Here is a 17,504-nt window from a genome sequence, read left to right on the forward strand (position 1 = left end):
TTCTGTATGGTGTATATACTTTTGCATTCTTTTCCTTTCAACTTGTGTTTTTGAATCCAGTTTGTCTTTTATAAACAGCATATAGTTGAATCATTTTTTTATCCATTCTGCAGATTTATGCCTTTTGATTGAAGTGTTTAGTCTGTTTACAATTAAGGTAATTATTGATAACATAGTTCTTACATCTGCCATTTTGTTATTTTCTGTGTGTTTTATGTCTATTTTATTCCTCCATTACTGCTTTCTTTTTTGTTAAGTAGTTATTTTTTGGTATATCATTTCAATTCCTTTGTTGTTTCTTTTACTATATGTTTCTGAGTTCTTTTCTTAGTGGTTATGCTAAGGATTAGAGTTAACATCTTTTTTTAAAAAAAGATTTGTTTATTATTATTATTTATTTTTATTTTTTGGGGGGGTGCATCAGGTCTTAGTTGCGACATGCAGGATCTTCATTGAGGCATGCAGGATCTTCATTGAGGCACATGGGCTTCTGTCTAGTTGTGGTACGCAGGCTCCAGGGCGTGTAGGCTCTGTAGTTGTGGCGTGCCAGTTCCAGATCGCGTGGGCTCTGTAGTTTGCGGCACGCGGGCTCCCTATCTTAGGCACGCGAGCTCAGTAGTTGTGGCGTGTGCGCTTATTTGCCCTGCAGCATGTGGGATCTTAGTCGTCTGACCAGGGATCGAACCCATGTCCCTTGCATTGTAAGGCAGATTCTTTACCACTGGGCCACCAGGGAAGTCCCTAGAGTTAACGTATTAATTTTAAAATAACCAAGTTTGGATTAATACCAACTGAATTTCAATAGTATACAAAAATTTTATTCCATATAGCTTTATTTCCTCCCTTCTCCAAGTGCTATTATTGACATACAGTTACAACTTTGTATATCGTATACCCATCAACTCAGTTTTATAATCGTTGCTTTATGCAGTTGTTTCTTAAATAAGTTGCAAGAATAAAAGAGTTACAAACAAAAATACATTCATACTATCTTTTATGTTTACCTATGTATTTACCTTTACCATTGCTCTGTACATCATGTATTGGCTTATTTTAGGCTCTTATTAAAATTTTTCAAAATATTCAGTTACATCTGCTGTTTCCCTCAGTTGTTTTCCCCTCTCAATAGTTTTTACACTGTAATTATCTAAAGTAATGTGGTTTAGTGGAAAGACTGAGTTTTGAATCAAGAGTCTGGTCACCTACTAATGGCTTTCAGTCCATTGACTGATTTTCTAATCCAGATTAAGCCATTTAGTCACTATCCGGGCTTCGATTTCCGTAACTCAGAAGTGGAAAGAGTAGCATTTGGCCGTATTTGACTGCTGACTTTAAATGTACCACTCTACCAAGTATAGGTCCTACCACAGATGAGAGAAGTTCTCTTGTAATTCTAGTCTAGCAGCTAATGTACAGAAAGAAGGTCAAAACCTTCATAACATTATAGGCTAGTATTCCAACAAGAGAGAGAAAATGACTGAGAATAAATAAAAAATTATGAAAACTGCTTCAGATGATCTGTTGCTATTTGCAATATGCTTTGTAAAAACAAAAATCCTTCAACTTGCAAATTGCTTATATTTCTATGAAGAAAATATAAATAAAATAATAATCTTATGAATACTCCCCAGTATTGTAAATACCTATTCCTTAGCTAAATTCATTTTAAAAATCCAGTCATAGCCCAGCATAGGGATCAGGAAAACTTGAGTCAGCCAGCTATTTGAAGTGAGTTTGGGGGGAAAAAAAAAGTATATCTGAATCTTAAGAGTATATTTAATATGTTTTCTTAGTCTCCTGTTTCCTGAGGTCTACTCTTCCTATCAGTTTTTTGTTTTATTTGTTTTTAGGGAAGAAAATAATCATATTCACCTTGGAAGTAAGCCAGAGCCAGAATCACCATCATTTAGAGTATAACCCGTAAAATCTATTCTGGTCATTTTCTTTGCCCCCACTCAAACAACAGTAAAAATGAGGTTGAAAATAATTCCTTAGGGGCCACAGGTGAAATTCTTCCTCATAGACATTTAATTTGGGATTGAATTTTTAGCAGGGATACCAATTACACCTAGAACAATAAGGTAGTTCTTGGTGATTCATCAAGCAGAAGGTGTTTTGGCCTTTTGCTCCTGTTGGAAACAAGTCCAAGTTGGAAACACCTTCTACACTCAGGTTTTGTCAGTTGATGAGGTTCTGACCATGGTAATTTCTGAATATTAATGAAAGAACAAGTCAAAGTAGATGATCTGGTTAGTGTTTCCTAGTATTATTCAGACCCGTTATACAAAGATACTTATTCTAAGCAACTTCCTTTGTCCTTCTTAGTCTTGAGGAAATGTGACTAGATTGACTGGAGTGTAATCTTGCTAACCATTGCATAACTTTCCATATGATTCTACCTTGTCAAAGGGAAGCTAGCCTTTGCCTTACTCTATTACACTATTTAAAAGCATACTCTTTGTAACCAAATAAAAAAGAAATATATTTTGCTATTCTTTCACACTCAAAAGAAGGTGTAGGTGGATATCCGTGTTTTTTTAGCTAAAGAACCCCATGTCCTTTCATTAGTGGTCTGGAATCTTGTTAGCAAACGAAATTTGCACGTGGCCTTTGTATTAGCGTTACTGTCACACTGTGTACGTATGGGAGATAGAAGACGCTAAAAATAACTAATCTAGCTTCAGTAAATGGACCGAACTGTGTGTGCTGCATATTCCCACAGACTTAACGATCTGGGTAAGATAATATTTATTCTCAGAACAAATCACAATTGAAACCCTTATTCTCCTCTCATTTGGAGGGTTTTTTTCCCTCTCTTTCCCCCTAACCTGAGAATGGCTGCAGGGTTTTTTTAAGAGGAGCTTGCAGTCTCAAGAAAAAAAGCACAGAAACGTCTCTTCATAGTGGTTTCTTCAGTCAAATACATTCTGTATTGTAACATTGATAAAATTATGACAGAATTTTAAATAATACGGCAATTGCTTTTCCCCATTTGACTTATTTTAGTCACTGATATAATGTTCCTGCTTCAGAGATTTACTTCTTATCTATGGATTAATAGAAACATATGAAAAGTATTGATTTGTTTACCTGTTCAGGTTCTTAAATTCTAAATCTTAAAAATAAGTTTATTTGTAGCTATAACTCATAAGTGTCCGGCTTTTCATTTCTTTCAGAAATAAGGCAGAAGGTGGTTAATATCCTCATCTGCTTCTCATTGGTCCTCATAGGTTCACCCCTGCTCGCCTCTCTCATGTTACACAACATTAGGGAGCCTGGAACATAGTGTCAGCATCTTTCTAAAGGCAGTGGGTGATATTTACACACTTAAGCTGCTGGCACTGACAGGGTGACTGGAGTCAAATGTAAACCATGGCATTTATCATTCCCAGTCAAATATATTGTGCAATGAGTAGCAATGGGCACTGTGTGAAAGGTTGCCTAATAAGCCGCCCTAGTCTTAGGATTAGTCAGCATCTTGCTGTGAGGTGTGTGTGACCAAGATACTGGAGGTTGTTGGAGATGGAAAGGCAGGCTGGCCAATGATAGGAAAAAGGAGGGGCAGCTCAACTCTTGGCAAACAATTGAATCTTAGCACAGTGCATTTGTTTTCTGAGGTGCAGAGGCTGAGAGGCTGCTGAGAAACATCTGAGGGAAAGATGTCGTTTTCTGACTTTTTATTGTTTTTCATGAAAACTTTCCCCTGTGTAAAATCTTAGAAGCCAGTGTAATTTCTGGTCATGTTAATTTATAGTGGAACCAAAAAATGCTTTTTGGGGAAATCTTTTTTTCTTTGTAATAGAAAGTTTAATTATTAAAAACAACATGATCACACTAAGATAATTAGAAAAAGCAAGGGGGAAAACGCTCATAATCCCTTTTACTAAAAATAATCATGATATCATAGTAGCATACATTTTTATTCTTTGAACTGTTTTACAGAGTTGTAATCATCCAGTTAAAAGATTTTGTCACATAATTTTTGGTAACTTATCATAAGCTTTTTTTCCCCCATAGTGCTACATAACCATGTTTAAAATAACTGAATAATATTCCATTCAGCGTATGGATGAACCAGTGTTCACTTTAACCATTACAATAGGCTGCTTCCATTTTATGCTGTTGTTACTGATATTATAAATAACACTGAAATGACTATAATTTAAAATACAACGCTTTTTTGTATTTTTAAATTTAAGGTGATTTATATCAAATACAAAATTTATATAAAGCATATATGAACAGCTTAAAGGTTAATAATAAAATGAACCGCTGAGTATCCACTTCCAACTTAAGAAATAAAATATTGCCTGTAACTTAGAAGCCCACCTGTATGCTTCTCTTTGGTTGCATCCTGTTCTCTTTCTCTCCTACAAAAATAACCACTAGACCAAATGTTTTGTTTATGACATATATTTTTTTATATTTTAGATTTTTCCTTAGATAATTTCTAAGAGAATTTAATAATTAATGTAAGTGGGGTTACATGTTTATCAGGGCTAGTTTCTGATGTTGGTAGAGCATTGGCTTACATTTCTCCTTCAGAAATTGTCAGGCTTGACACACCCCAGTAGTCAAGGCAGGCCCACAGACCAAAGAAAAATTTGCCTCCTAAGGAGGTGCACCCTGTGACAGCTCCCTGCAGTATGAAGATATTATGGATTAGGACTGAGAACCTTTATCATAGAGAGAGATGATTCTGGTTTACTTACATAAAGGTTACCCTCCCTCCTCCCAGTCCTTTCTCCATTCCCAGTTATTTTGGTTTTAATATATCATTTGTATGTTGTTATTTTAATCACTCATTCATTTAAAGCAGTCAGTTCTTTTTTTTTTTGCGGTGCGCGGGCCCCTCACTGTTGTGGCCTCTCCCATTGCGGAGCACAGGCTCCAGACGCGCAGGCTCAGCGGCCCTGGCTCACGGGCCCAGCCGCTCTGCGGCACGTGAGATCTTCCCGGACCGGGGCACGAACCTGTGTCCCCTGCATCGGCAGGCGGACTCTCAACCACTGCACCACCAGGGAAGCCCCAGTCAGTTCTTTTTGTTCAACATATTGGTGTCTGTCTTCTGGAATAAATGCCAACATATTTATGTTCAACTTTACCTAACCCCAAGCAATCAGATTGGTCAGATTGATCTTCTCAGTTTTGAAAATGGAGAAACTAAAAAATTTGAAAATAATTGGCCAATAATAGAACCAATAAGTATGGTTCACTTTTAGGTCAATAGGAAAAATCCCAGACTAGTGTTACTGATCACCTGCATCAGAATCAGTTAAGATATTTAGTAAATTCAGAGATTCCTGGATTCACTTGAGACCTACCAAATCATAATCTCTAGATTTAGAGTCCAGAAATCTATCGTTTATTAAGCACCCCAGATGACTTTTCGGTACCCCAAAATTGAGAAGTACTACCCTAGATCAGGAGCTGCAACCAAAGAAAAGTGCTTTAGTAAATATTCCCGTATTCTCTAGTGTGTTTCTATTTGTTTAGCACTGAGATGTGGGGTTGGGTGACCACATAGCAGTCCTTTCTGTAGGAACCCATTGTGATGTATTTTGCTGGATGAGAGTGGAAAAACCCAGTTCTTTACTCCACTACTATTAGAAATTTTAATATGAGAGAAAGAAGTCTAGGAATCACCTTAATTATTTATAGCAAATTAGCGTAGATTTTCATTGACCATGGCCAAGAGCAAGAATGAGATATAGGAGGGAAGCAAGTGAAGGCATTTTGCCTGAAGCAAAGACAAGGGTTCAGTTATAGTTTGTGCAAAGCACACTCTGTTTTCTTCTCAGTATTGAGTACTGTTCCTGTCTGTGACCTTGATACTCAAAACTGTTTTGCATGTAACCATTGTCATGCATAGCACTGGTTCTACAATAATCTTTGAAGCAGAAATCTTTATGGTTTCACCAAGTCTGGAGTCACTTATAAAGAAGAGAAGTGGGGCTTCCCTGGTGGCGCAGTGGTTGAGAGTCCGCCTGCCGATGCAGGGGACACAGGTTCGTGCCCTGGTCCGGGAATATCCCACATGCCGCGGAGCGGCTGGGCCCGTGAGCCATGGCCGCTGAGCCTGCGCGTCTGGAGCCTGTGCTCTGCAACGGGAGAGGCCACAGCAGTGAGGCCCACGTACTGCCAAAAAAAAAAAAAAAAACAGAAGAGAAGTGGGGGAAAATAAGTTGTTGAAAGCAAAAACTAAAAGACAAGAGTTGGAGAAATGATATAAAGGTAGTTATAGAAAGTTAAGCAGAGTCAGGAAAGAAGTATCACAAGGAATATGGGAAACACTACTGCCATTCTTCAAATTCGCCCTCAATGTAGCTTGAGATATTGCTAAGCAAAACCCTTCTGAGAATTAAACCTGAGAACCTAGTTAATAAACATTTGCTGTCTGGAACAGTGAAGGAATTCCCTTTAGCTGAAAATTAATTGCTCTATGAAAATGATCATTACTAAAATACTTACTGCTGAAACTACAGGATATTTGACAAAGTTTCTCTGCCTTCTTTCATCTAGTTTTTCTATCTATGCTGTCATAAATTTGCCATATTTAAGAACCCAGCAATGATAATAGGAATATTACACATTTCAATATTTAAAATGTTCAGACTCTCTTAAAATTTGAACATAATATTTAACCCAGAGAAAATGAAGTAGAGATGAGCTAATTGGTGCAATGTCAAATATGCTGCAAATATACTAAGAATGTTCAATTGTAGAAATAAGAATAGTAGTAACAATATGAATAAGGGGGAAGAACCAAATAGTAAACTATATGCATATCTTGCATTTTATGAGGGTTATTAAAATAACACCTTAAATCAGAATATCATATTCAAGATATCTTTTTAATGTTTATCTGTGTACTTGATGATCTGCACTTTGGTTTAAGTTCTGTCTCTAGAATACAGAAATGTAACAGATAGATCTCAGTAATATTTATGGAGAGTAACTATGAGGACATGATAATATAATGATAAGTAATAATTTAAGAGTTAAGGAATTTCAGACCAATATCCAAAACATCATACTGATCTATGAAACACCAGATAAAGTTGGGATAAAGCAAGATTTTCCACTTTATTTAACCTTATAATGGGAATTCTAGATGTGGTTCAAAAACAGAAATCATATGAATACTTAGAAGAAATGATAGATGAATATGACTCTGTTGCCAGGTGGGAATTTTCCTAAACAAAACAAACAAACAAAGAGCCGACAAAGAACAATAATGGCAAATGAATGAAAATAATAACTTTGACTACATAAAAACGTAAACAAAATATTGAAGAATAACAAAATAAGAAATCAAAGTGAGCTACAAATGTGAAAAAAATGTTTAAATCCACTAGTAATTAAAGAAATTCAAATAAAAACAATGAGATATTATTGTTCTACCATCAAATTGCTTGAGATTTAGAATGATAAAAATATTCAGCACTGGGTAAGCACAATGAAATGCGAACTTTTTTTTCTTTTTGGCTGCACCACATGCGGAATCTTAGTTCCCCCACCAGGGATCGAATCCACACCCCCTTTAGTGAAAGCATGGAGTCTTAACCACTGGACTGCCAGGGCAGTCCCGAAATGGGAACTTTTGAACATCATTTGTGGGAATGCCCTCTTTGATGAGGAATTTGTTTCAAAACCCTTACAAATATACATACCCTTTGATTCAGTCATCCTTCCACTGGCATTTATTCTAAGGGAAAAAATAAGGGTATCAATAAAGATGAACAGGAATATTCAGAACAGCTTTTTATACAATATTGAAAAATTGAAACAACCAAAATCAAGAGAACGACTAAGTATGTTATAGTTAATTCATAGGATACAATAATACTAAATGAGCATCAAAAATCATGTTTTGCTCACTAATGATATAAGTGAAAGCACTAAAAATAGTAGATAAATTCTGATTCCAATTTTTAAAAGTTTATACATATTTGTAGAAAAAGAATGGATGATATATACTAAAATATTCATGATTGTTTTCTCCATGTGTTGAGATTCTGAGTTATTTTTACTTTATTTTATGCTTTTCTAAATTTCCTACAATAGACACATATAATTTTAAAAGCAAAAAATTTTAAGTTAAAGAACAATAAGGGTTAACCCTCTTCATGAAGAGAATGGCATTCAAATCCTTTACTAAATCTTTTGCCTCTGACTCACAAGGAAATCTTGCTTCTAAGCAGATCCTGATCTATATGAAAATAGGAGCTGTTTTAGATATTTAAAGTTTTCCTGAGAAAAGAAGCAGAAGATAATACAATGAGTAGCTTTTTCACCTGAAAGAAATTTTATTCCATGCTAGACTACACACACAGATACACACACACACACACACACACACACACACACACACACACTCCTATGCCTAGATCCTTCTGAACTCCAGATAGCATTTGAACCACAGAGAATAGTAGAGGTTGTGGAATACACAAACCATAAACTTCCTTAAGGATCTTCCTAATACTAATTCTGATTCTGAAGCTGGCACCTCTCCTCAACACTTGAATTTTGGTGAAATGCTATGGACAAAGCAAACTTCTCTGTTAATGATAAACTCATGGAATTATTTTTTTTTAATTGAAGTATAGTTGACATACAGTATTAGTTTCATGTATACAATATGGTGGTTTGACATTTATATACATTACAAAATGATCTCCACAATAACTTGTAGGGGAGCAAAATTTGCCACCCCAAATTGTGTTTCGTTGGCATGAGGATTCATTTAGGCTGATTTTTTTTTAAATTTTTTTTAAAAACTTATTTATTTTATTTAATTTTTGGCTGTACTGGGTCTTTGTTGCTGCACGCGGGCTTTTCTCTAGTTGTGGCAGCAGGGGCTACTTATTCATTGCGATGCACGGGCTTCTCATTGCGGAGCATGGGTTCTAGGCACGTGGCCTTCAATATTTGTGGCATGCAGCCTCAGTAGTTGTGGCACGCGGACTCTAGAATGCAGGCTCTAGAGCACAGGCTCAGTGGTTGTGGCACATGCGCTTAGTTGCTATACGGCATGTGGGATCTTCCCAGACCAGGGCTCGAAGCCGTGTCTCCTGCATTGGCAGGCGGATTCTTAACCACTGCGCCACCAAGGAAACCCTAGGCAGTTTATTTTTAAGGCTGAAAAGTCTCAAGAAGAACCTTTGACCTTCCCCCTAACTGCCTAAAAGAATGGATAGAGGGAGGACCTGATGCAGGAAGGGAGCTATTACCTAAGACAGCTACAATATGAACTAGGTGTGTGGACAGGGAGAAACCTAGCAAAGTCTGTTTGTTAAAACTCCTCTCTGTCCCATTGTCTCAGCATGGCCTAGCAAACATTTGTTTACCAAACACTTCCTTTTCCATCTCCATGTCAGTTGTCTTCCTCCCCTTTGAGGTCCCAAATCACTGCTCCCAGCATCCTCTTTTGTCTTTAGCTGAGGATGGTATTTAAGGTGAGGGATTTGGCCATTTTGATGGCCAAATCAGTTCTCCTACGTCTCTCCCATTTATACATTTTATTAAACTTTTGTTTGATTTTCTCCTGCTAATCTATCTCATGTCAATTTAATTCTTTGACCAGCCAAAAGAACCTAGAAGGATAGAGGAAAATTTTTTCCTCCCAAAGTTTAGTACCACCTGACACCATATAAAGTTATGGAATTATTATCAAAGATCTAACCAGGATGTATTAGACTCTTAGTGATAAAGAAGTAGGAGGTGTAGAGGAGGAAAAACTTGTCTTGACCCTCATAAGGTCCCTGGCTGGGCCTGAGTATTAAACTGACAAAGACAGATTAGCAGGAGAAAAGCATACACATTTATTTTATGTAAGTTTTCATCACATGGGAGCCTTCATAAGGAAATGAAGACCTGAAGAAACAGTTAAGCCTGAGAGTTTTTATACTAGGTTTGTTAAAGCGAGGAAAGTCATGGAAAACTATGATAGGCTAAAAGGATATGAGCTCAGGGTAGTGAACTGGAGAAAGCCTAGCAAGGCCTATTCATCTGGATTCTTCTTGGTGTCCCTCCATCTTCAGAGATAAGGATGCTTCTTTCCTCTGAGTATAGGGAGGGCTTCTTTCACATGAGGGTCTTATGACCTGCTTCAGGGGTAAGCGGGGAGGTCAGATAGTCCTTCCTGCACTTGCCATTTCTAAAATTCCTTCTTAAAATATTCAATATGGGTAGTGTGTTCTGAACCCTGTGAGAGGAATGTAGAAGGCCCTCTGGTGTCTTGATTTTCACCTGTGCCAGTACATATCCAAGTTTTCTCTGGTCTCTAGTGAGAATGTCTGAGTAAGATTCACAACTCTCATTTTTGAGGGGAAATCTCTTCTGAGATTATATCCAACCTACTATTTTTTAGTTTTACCATATCTCTTCTCTTAGGAAAGTATGGTGATATAGTGATATGTTGGCTTTTTTTTAAAGCTCTTATATGTCTAAATAAAAAGTTGGCAACCCTGTGCCTATTTTCTCCTACCACCTCCAATATTTCTTTGGAAATCTGAAACCAGATTCAGTAAGTTCCTTGTAAGCCTCTTCGGGTCAACTTCTACTTTTCAACTTACCATAGGAAAACAGCAGCTGGGCTTTTCAGCCTTAATTGATCATTGAGTCCACCACTATAATAAAAGAGAAAATCAGAAATCACTGTCACTTCTGGATGTCTGGTTAAAAGAAGCCAGAACCAGAGAGTGGTTCAATCATTATAAACAGATTTTATTCAAGAACTATTGCAGTAGGGAAAGAGAGACTTCGGTGTAGAACTGGGCTCAGTTCCACATACAGTGTGATCAAGTGAGGATTTATAGCCAAGGAAGAGTGTGAGAGTCAGTGGATGGCGTATCACTAAGAGGAAACATCAGAGGTAAGGAGGGATTCTGGCTAAACTGACTTAATAGGATTCTTGCTGAAGGTAAGCCAGGGTGATCAGATATAAAGGGTGTGGGATACTCTCTAAAGTGACTCAACAGGATTCTTGCTAAAAGTGGGTGATGCAAAGACAGACATGGAAATCCAAAGGTTAAGGCCTAGTCGAGAAGAGTATTCAGAGGACCCTGACTAAAGTTTGGTCAAGGAGAGAGTCTTTGTCAGTCTCTCAATAAGAAGAACGAAGATGCTACAAGGGAATGATGGCCTGGTAATAAGAAATTACTTCAGAACAATATCTGTCCACCTTTCCACTGGCACCCCTCCATACAAAAGTAAATTAATTTCAAAATATACTCAGCACAAAGATAGAAATGCCTCCAGATTAGCATAAAATAGCCAACCTCTTACAAAAAATTCTTATGTGTATGTATATCATTATTTCTAATTTGTCTATCTGGTTCTCTAGCCTTGGGTTCAATTCCTCATTCTACCACTTAAAAACTGCATGGTCAGTTAATCTCTCTGAGCCTATTTCCTCATATATAAAATGGGAATAATTAGTTTGGCATTTTTTATCTCACACTATACTTGTGAATGTAAGATAAGAAAGAGTAGATAGAAACTCTGTAAATTGTAAAGTGCAATGTGAATGTGTGTTATAATTTTAAAAACGTAGACAAAATGCATTTTTTTTCCTCACAGCAGACCATCTTTTATAATTAGAATACTTATTAAAATTTCAGTGAAATCTTAAACCATCTTTGAGCTCAGTGGTAAAATTAGGTAATAACCTTCTAGGACCAATGGCCACTCCAACAGATTTGGAAAATAATGTGATTATCTTCAGAAATATCCTCCTTTAAAGTGTTCTGCATCACATAGCCTTGTTTAGGCCAACCATGGGAAATTGCCCTTTTTAGTAAGTCAAAATGGTAGAAAATCAGCTATTCCATATGAATCAACCTGTACTAATATATCAATATATACAGGCAAAATTCAAAAAGAATCCAAGACCTGCTAGGAGTCGCAGGGGCTTCTCATAAAGATCTCAAGTGTCCCTCCATGACTGTACAATGCTCAGATTTCTAGGAGCTGGATAAATATTGCCATTTTTATCTTATAAATGAAAAAAAAACAAGATACAGATTTGTATTTCTATCACATAATCAAGTTAGCACAAGACTCATTTTGATAACTTCTGCATCCTGTTCGGGCCTTCTTGCACAGCATGGTTGGTCAGTAAAAGTTTGTTGAATGGACTTAACCACTCTTCTCAGAGTTGCAGAACTGCATGTCCAATTGCATGCTATTGTGAAGGTTCTGCTGGTTCTTTAAACTTATTATTGTATGTCCAACCAGTTCCTTCTCCAGTCTTCTCAAACCAGGATATAAGCCTGAAATTCATCTCTCTCTGTTTTGCAAGTTTCCACCTCAAATCATCAGTCAAGTTCAATCCATTCTACCAATTCAGTGTCTTTCCCATTCATTGGGTCTCTCATTGCTTAGTTTAAGTCCTTTGCAAGTTTGCTTGAGCAATTGCAGGCTTCAAACTGCTCTTCCTGTCTCCAGGATTGATTTCTAACGTTCTGCCTAAAGGATCATGCTTTGTTTGTTACCGAGTCCAAGCTCGCTCTGCTTGCCGTACGACAGGCCAATAAATGGGGAGATGAGTGTTGAGGCAAGGAATTGCGACTTTATTCAGAAAGCCGGCAGACCAAGAAGATGGCAGACTAGTGTCCCCAAAAAACCATCTTATTGGGGTCTGGATGCCAGTTTCTTTTATAGAACAGAGAGTGGGAGGAGGTGAGGAAGTAACGTAAAAAGGCCGTTTATATTGCAAAATATCTCCTTGCTTGGCCGAATTGAGGAGGGGATGTGTTAATTTCTTCTTTTCTGCAGCCATTCACAGGTAGACAGGGTCAGAATGTCTCTCTGTGAGCTGAACAAAGGCACTGTAGTTTAACAGGCAGAGGAGCAGGGTTCCCTGTGGCAGGCCATTATGTATGATTATAATAACAAAAGCAACAAAAAGCAAAGGTTAAAGTCAAAGAAACAGATCCAACATGGAGTCAGATTTTGCCCTTCACTGTTACATGTTCACTTTATATCTCCTGTAGCATCCAAAATAGGATTTCAGTAAATGTTTGTTGAATGAATGGCTGGGATTAAGAATCAGGAGATGCAGAAAGGGTCATATATTTGTGGAAGTTCTTTTATATGTATGGTACTATACATCAGTTCATTTAATCTTTACAACAACTCTTGATGCAGACACAAGGTTTACTTTCTATTTAAAAATTTTTTATTGCACTAACATTGCTTTATAACAACAAGATGTATTAATCTTGTGTGTGCATTCTTCCCTCTTTGATCTTTAGAGAGAATTTTGTCCTTCCCACTTTAGTTTCTTCCCTCTCCTCCACCTCTAGGAAGAATTTTCTCCCTTCTACTCTGGTTCTTTGGGCTTTTTTTGTTTTTGTTTTCTTTTTTGACAACTAATCATTTAAAAATAGATATTACTTAAAAGAGTGAAGATTGGGAATTACCTGGCAGTCCAGTGGTTAGGATTCTGTGCTCTCACTGCCGAGGGCCGGGGTTCAGTCCCTGTTTGGGGAACTAAGATCCCACAAGCCATGTGACACAGCCAAGAAAAAAAAGAGTGAAGACTGAGAGGGATTCTAATTTAATTTATTCTGGAAAAAAATCTAAAGGGGAAAAATATCAAGTTGCTGGTAATCCTTTTCTTGAGTCACTGAGCATTCAAGTTAAACTGACATGACTTTGGCTCCAGATCTGTGGGGGTTGAGGCATTTTTAAGATCCATCTTTGGAGAAAAATTAACTTTACAAAGGCTCTGCCAAATTTCAGATGATGTGAAGGTCCTTAGGTTTTTGTGATCAAGTTTAAGAGAATGGAGAGGGGGAGTCTGCATAGGTCCAGGCTGGGGGAAGCAGGGTAGGATGTTGGCTTGCGGCAGGGTGGGGGGGCAGGGTTCCTTTGTTATGGAGAATGCAGTCCAAGGGCAAATTGGAGAGAATTTGAAATTGAACATATATTCATAATAAAGAACTAAGGGGGTGGGGGAGGGAGAAAGAAGGTACAAATAAAACACTAGCCAAGCTGACTAGGGGTGAGGAGGGATTTGTGGAGGTTTGGAGAATGGGCTTTGGAGCAGCTTTGGGAGAATGAGAAAGAAGAAAAAGGAGGGTTTTAAGTATTGCTGTGGGTGACAAATTTGATCTTTTAAAAAGGATGTTCTTTGAGAAAAGCAAGTAAAAAGATGGGAATTCCTCTTGAAAGCGTTTTGGCTACTAGGCCTTGTTTCTTTCAGTATGAAATTGAGCCATGTGGAATCCACATTGAACAGAAAACTAGGGCTTGGAGAGCCAACCTTTTACTAACATCACACATACAGTAAAGGGCTAAGTCAGAATTTGAATTTTTATTTTTTTTAATTAATTAATTAATTTACTTATTTAAATTTATTTATGTATTTATTTTTGGCTGAGTTGGGTCTTCATTGCTGCACATCGGCTTTGTCTAGCTGTTTGTCTTTGGCGAGCGCGGGCTACTCTTCATTGCAGTGTGCCGGCTTCTCATTGTGGTGGCTTCCCTTGTTGTGGAGCATGGGCTCTACGCATGTGGGCTTCAGTAGTTGTGGCACGTGGGCTCAGTAGTTGTGGCTCTCGGGCTCTAGAGCACAGGCTCAGTAGTTGTGGCACACGGGTTTACTTTCTCCGCAGCATGTAGGATCTTCCCGGACCAGGGCTCGAACCCGTGTCCCCTGCCTTGGCAGGTGGATTCTTAACCACTGCTCCACCAGGGAAGTCCCTAAGTCAGAATTTGAACCCAGTCCTCTCCAGTTTCAAGGTCTTGTCAGTTTTTCATTCTCACATGCTACCTGTGGTTCAGAAATCTGTTGAATCACATTTCTACAAATTCCATTGAAATTGTGATAGGAAGCATTGTTCCTAGTATTTATTCCTCATTTATGAGCTTTCTACCCGAGAATCTTTTTGTTTCAGGGATGGTGGGAGGTCAGTTAGTGAATCCTTTCCTTGCCGTGCTTTCTGGTTTTCGTTTATAATTTCTAGTTCAGTCTTTCTGCTTAAGAACATCCCCTGATTTAAAAGACCTTCAGAGATACACCTGAAAGTAACACAACATTGTAAGTTAATTATACTTCAATAAAGTAAAAATTAAAAAATATATATATATATGTAAAAGACCTTCAGAGAGATAATAATTTCAAAACCTAAACTCTCCCCAGGGATAAAAGAGGAAACATCTCTGCAAGTGTGACCTATTTACAAGCATCACAGGCTCCCACTCTGTCTGGGGAGGTGACAGTATTTTGAATCATAAGGAAATGGAAAGATCTGAATTTAAAAGACTCTAGGATACATTGTCTCAAGAGTTTGGAAATACAAGAATCATTGGCATATAATACCATTAGAAACATGGACAAGATGAAATAATCATAACTGTGATGAAGATGAAGATGGTGATGGTGATACCAGCCATATTGAGCGCTGCTTGGAGCAGGCACTATGCAAATTGCTTTACATGTGTGCTAGGTAATATTTTGAGATATTAACTTTTCTTTCTCTTTTCCCCCATCCTAATCAGGCAGTTAGTTCTTTTCCTCAGAGGAGGTATCAACACAGATAATAAAAGTGGCCTAGAAGTTTCTCTGTCTTTTGCTTACCTTGAGTCTTTAGAAGAACTTGGAGAGTTTATGAAGGTAAGAGGGAGAAGTAGATTTGTAAGAATAGCTAGAACAGTGGTTCTCAAACTTCTTGATTTCAGGACCTCTTTATGTTCTTAAATATTATTGAAAACCAAAAAGTGCTTTTGTTTACATGTTACTTTCAGATAATTTGTGGATATTCTTTTAGGGTATGTTAAAGAGAAAACCACAGGCCCCAAATGGTGTCACTTATGCTGAAGCTTATGATACCAAACCTAGACTAAATACCTGATGTAATAGTAGTTTTGACCTTACCCAGGAATGTAATCTTAATCTGCCAGTCTGGAATTTTCTAGTCAGCACCAGTGAGGTAATCAGTCACATGGGTCCTCTCTATATCACCCCTCCTCCCCTGAGAAAGGAAGAACAGGTAATCTGCATGGTAGACCCTCATCCTTCCCCTAGAAGAAGGTGACCTGGCCTGAAACAATCCTTTCTTTTCCTTTGTTAATAGCTTCCTTGTCCCACCCTCCTTCTGCCTTTAAAAACCTTACATTTTGTTCAACCCATCAGAGTGCCCTTCTGCTTTCTAGGTGGGATGCCCTCCAATTCATGAATTGTTGAGTAAAGCCAATTAGATCTTCAAATTTACACAGCTGAATTTTTTTTTTTAAACAGGTACTATACTAAAACTCAACAAGTGGTACTTTATAGTCTGGTTGCAGTGTGGAATCTGAAACCACATAAATGAACTTTTTGTCTGTCGTTACATTAAAATCCATTCATCTGTGTTGAACTTAGAATGGATCCTCTACCCTTGCATGAATTTGCTGGCCATTCAGAAAAATATTGGCTCACTGAGTGAGTTATGCAGATTCCAAATGTTAACATCTTTCACTATATAATATTAAAAGGTGACATTGGTTGTCACCATTGATCTCATCAGAAAAGTTAACACATCAGGAAGCTGTACAGGTTTTCCAAAAAGCTATATTTTATCATTGGCAACAAATGTCACTTGCTTATTTCTTTATTTTTAACTAGCAGGCTCACTTTGTTCCTTTGGTAGAAAATACCAGCCTAAAGCCCAGGGACAAATAAGATGGCTGTCTGTTAGTAGTTCTTTTAATTAAAAAGAAAAAAGGCGGCTAGTTTAGCTCACAGCTCAATTCCTCTAGTGCTTTGTGGCAGAAGTGCAATGTAGCAGAAGGACATTCTGTGTATTTCCCATTTCACCACACAGTCATATTAAAAACATGTGTATACAAGGGTCAAGATTTAATAAAAACAATACTTTTTACTGCTTCATCAAGGGCATTCTTAAGTGAAACTGTTTTGTTCTTTACTGCAAGTGTGTGGTAGAAGAGAATACAACTGTTACTATAGTTTGGTACTGCTGGGGAGGAAAAACTTTTCCTGTACCCTTTTAGATTCTGTGCTTGAGAGTCTTCAGAGTAAACTGACAAACAACAAGTTAGCAAAAGAAAAGACAGATTTTTATTCAAGTAAGGATACGCTGGAGTTCACAGAAAATGTGACTCAAAGAGGTGGAATTTGGATAGAATTAGAATTTGGGACATATATAACACCTTACTAAGGGAAAGAGAGAGAAACGCGCTTAAACGAAAACAGTTGACTTCTTAATAAGGGTCTGGGGAGAAAGGGCACTGAGGGGAAAACAAATGATCTTTTGGAAAGCTGAATGGGCTCTTAGGAGAAAGTCTGTGTAGGGGTGGGTGTGGCGACTTATCATCTACAGGGATAATAGTTGCTCCAAGGCAAGGGATTTATGACAATTGAGTTCTTTTCTTTTTTTTTTTTTAATAAATTTATTTATTTATTTGTTTTTATTTTTGGCCATGTTGGGTCTTCATTGCTGCGCACGGGCTTTTCTCTAGTTGCGGCAAGCGGGGGCTACTCTTTGTTGCAGTGT

This window comes from Aethalodelphis obliquidens, unplaced genomic scaffold, assembly GCF_003676395.1.
Source record: "Aethalodelphis obliquidens isolate GAN/ISIS:26980383/991018 unplaced genomic scaffold, ASM367639v1 scaffold10, whole genome shotgun sequence".
Taxonomy (NCBI): domain Eukaryota; kingdom Metazoa; phylum Chordata; class Mammalia; order Artiodactyla; family Delphinidae; genus Aethalodelphis; species Aethalodelphis obliquidens.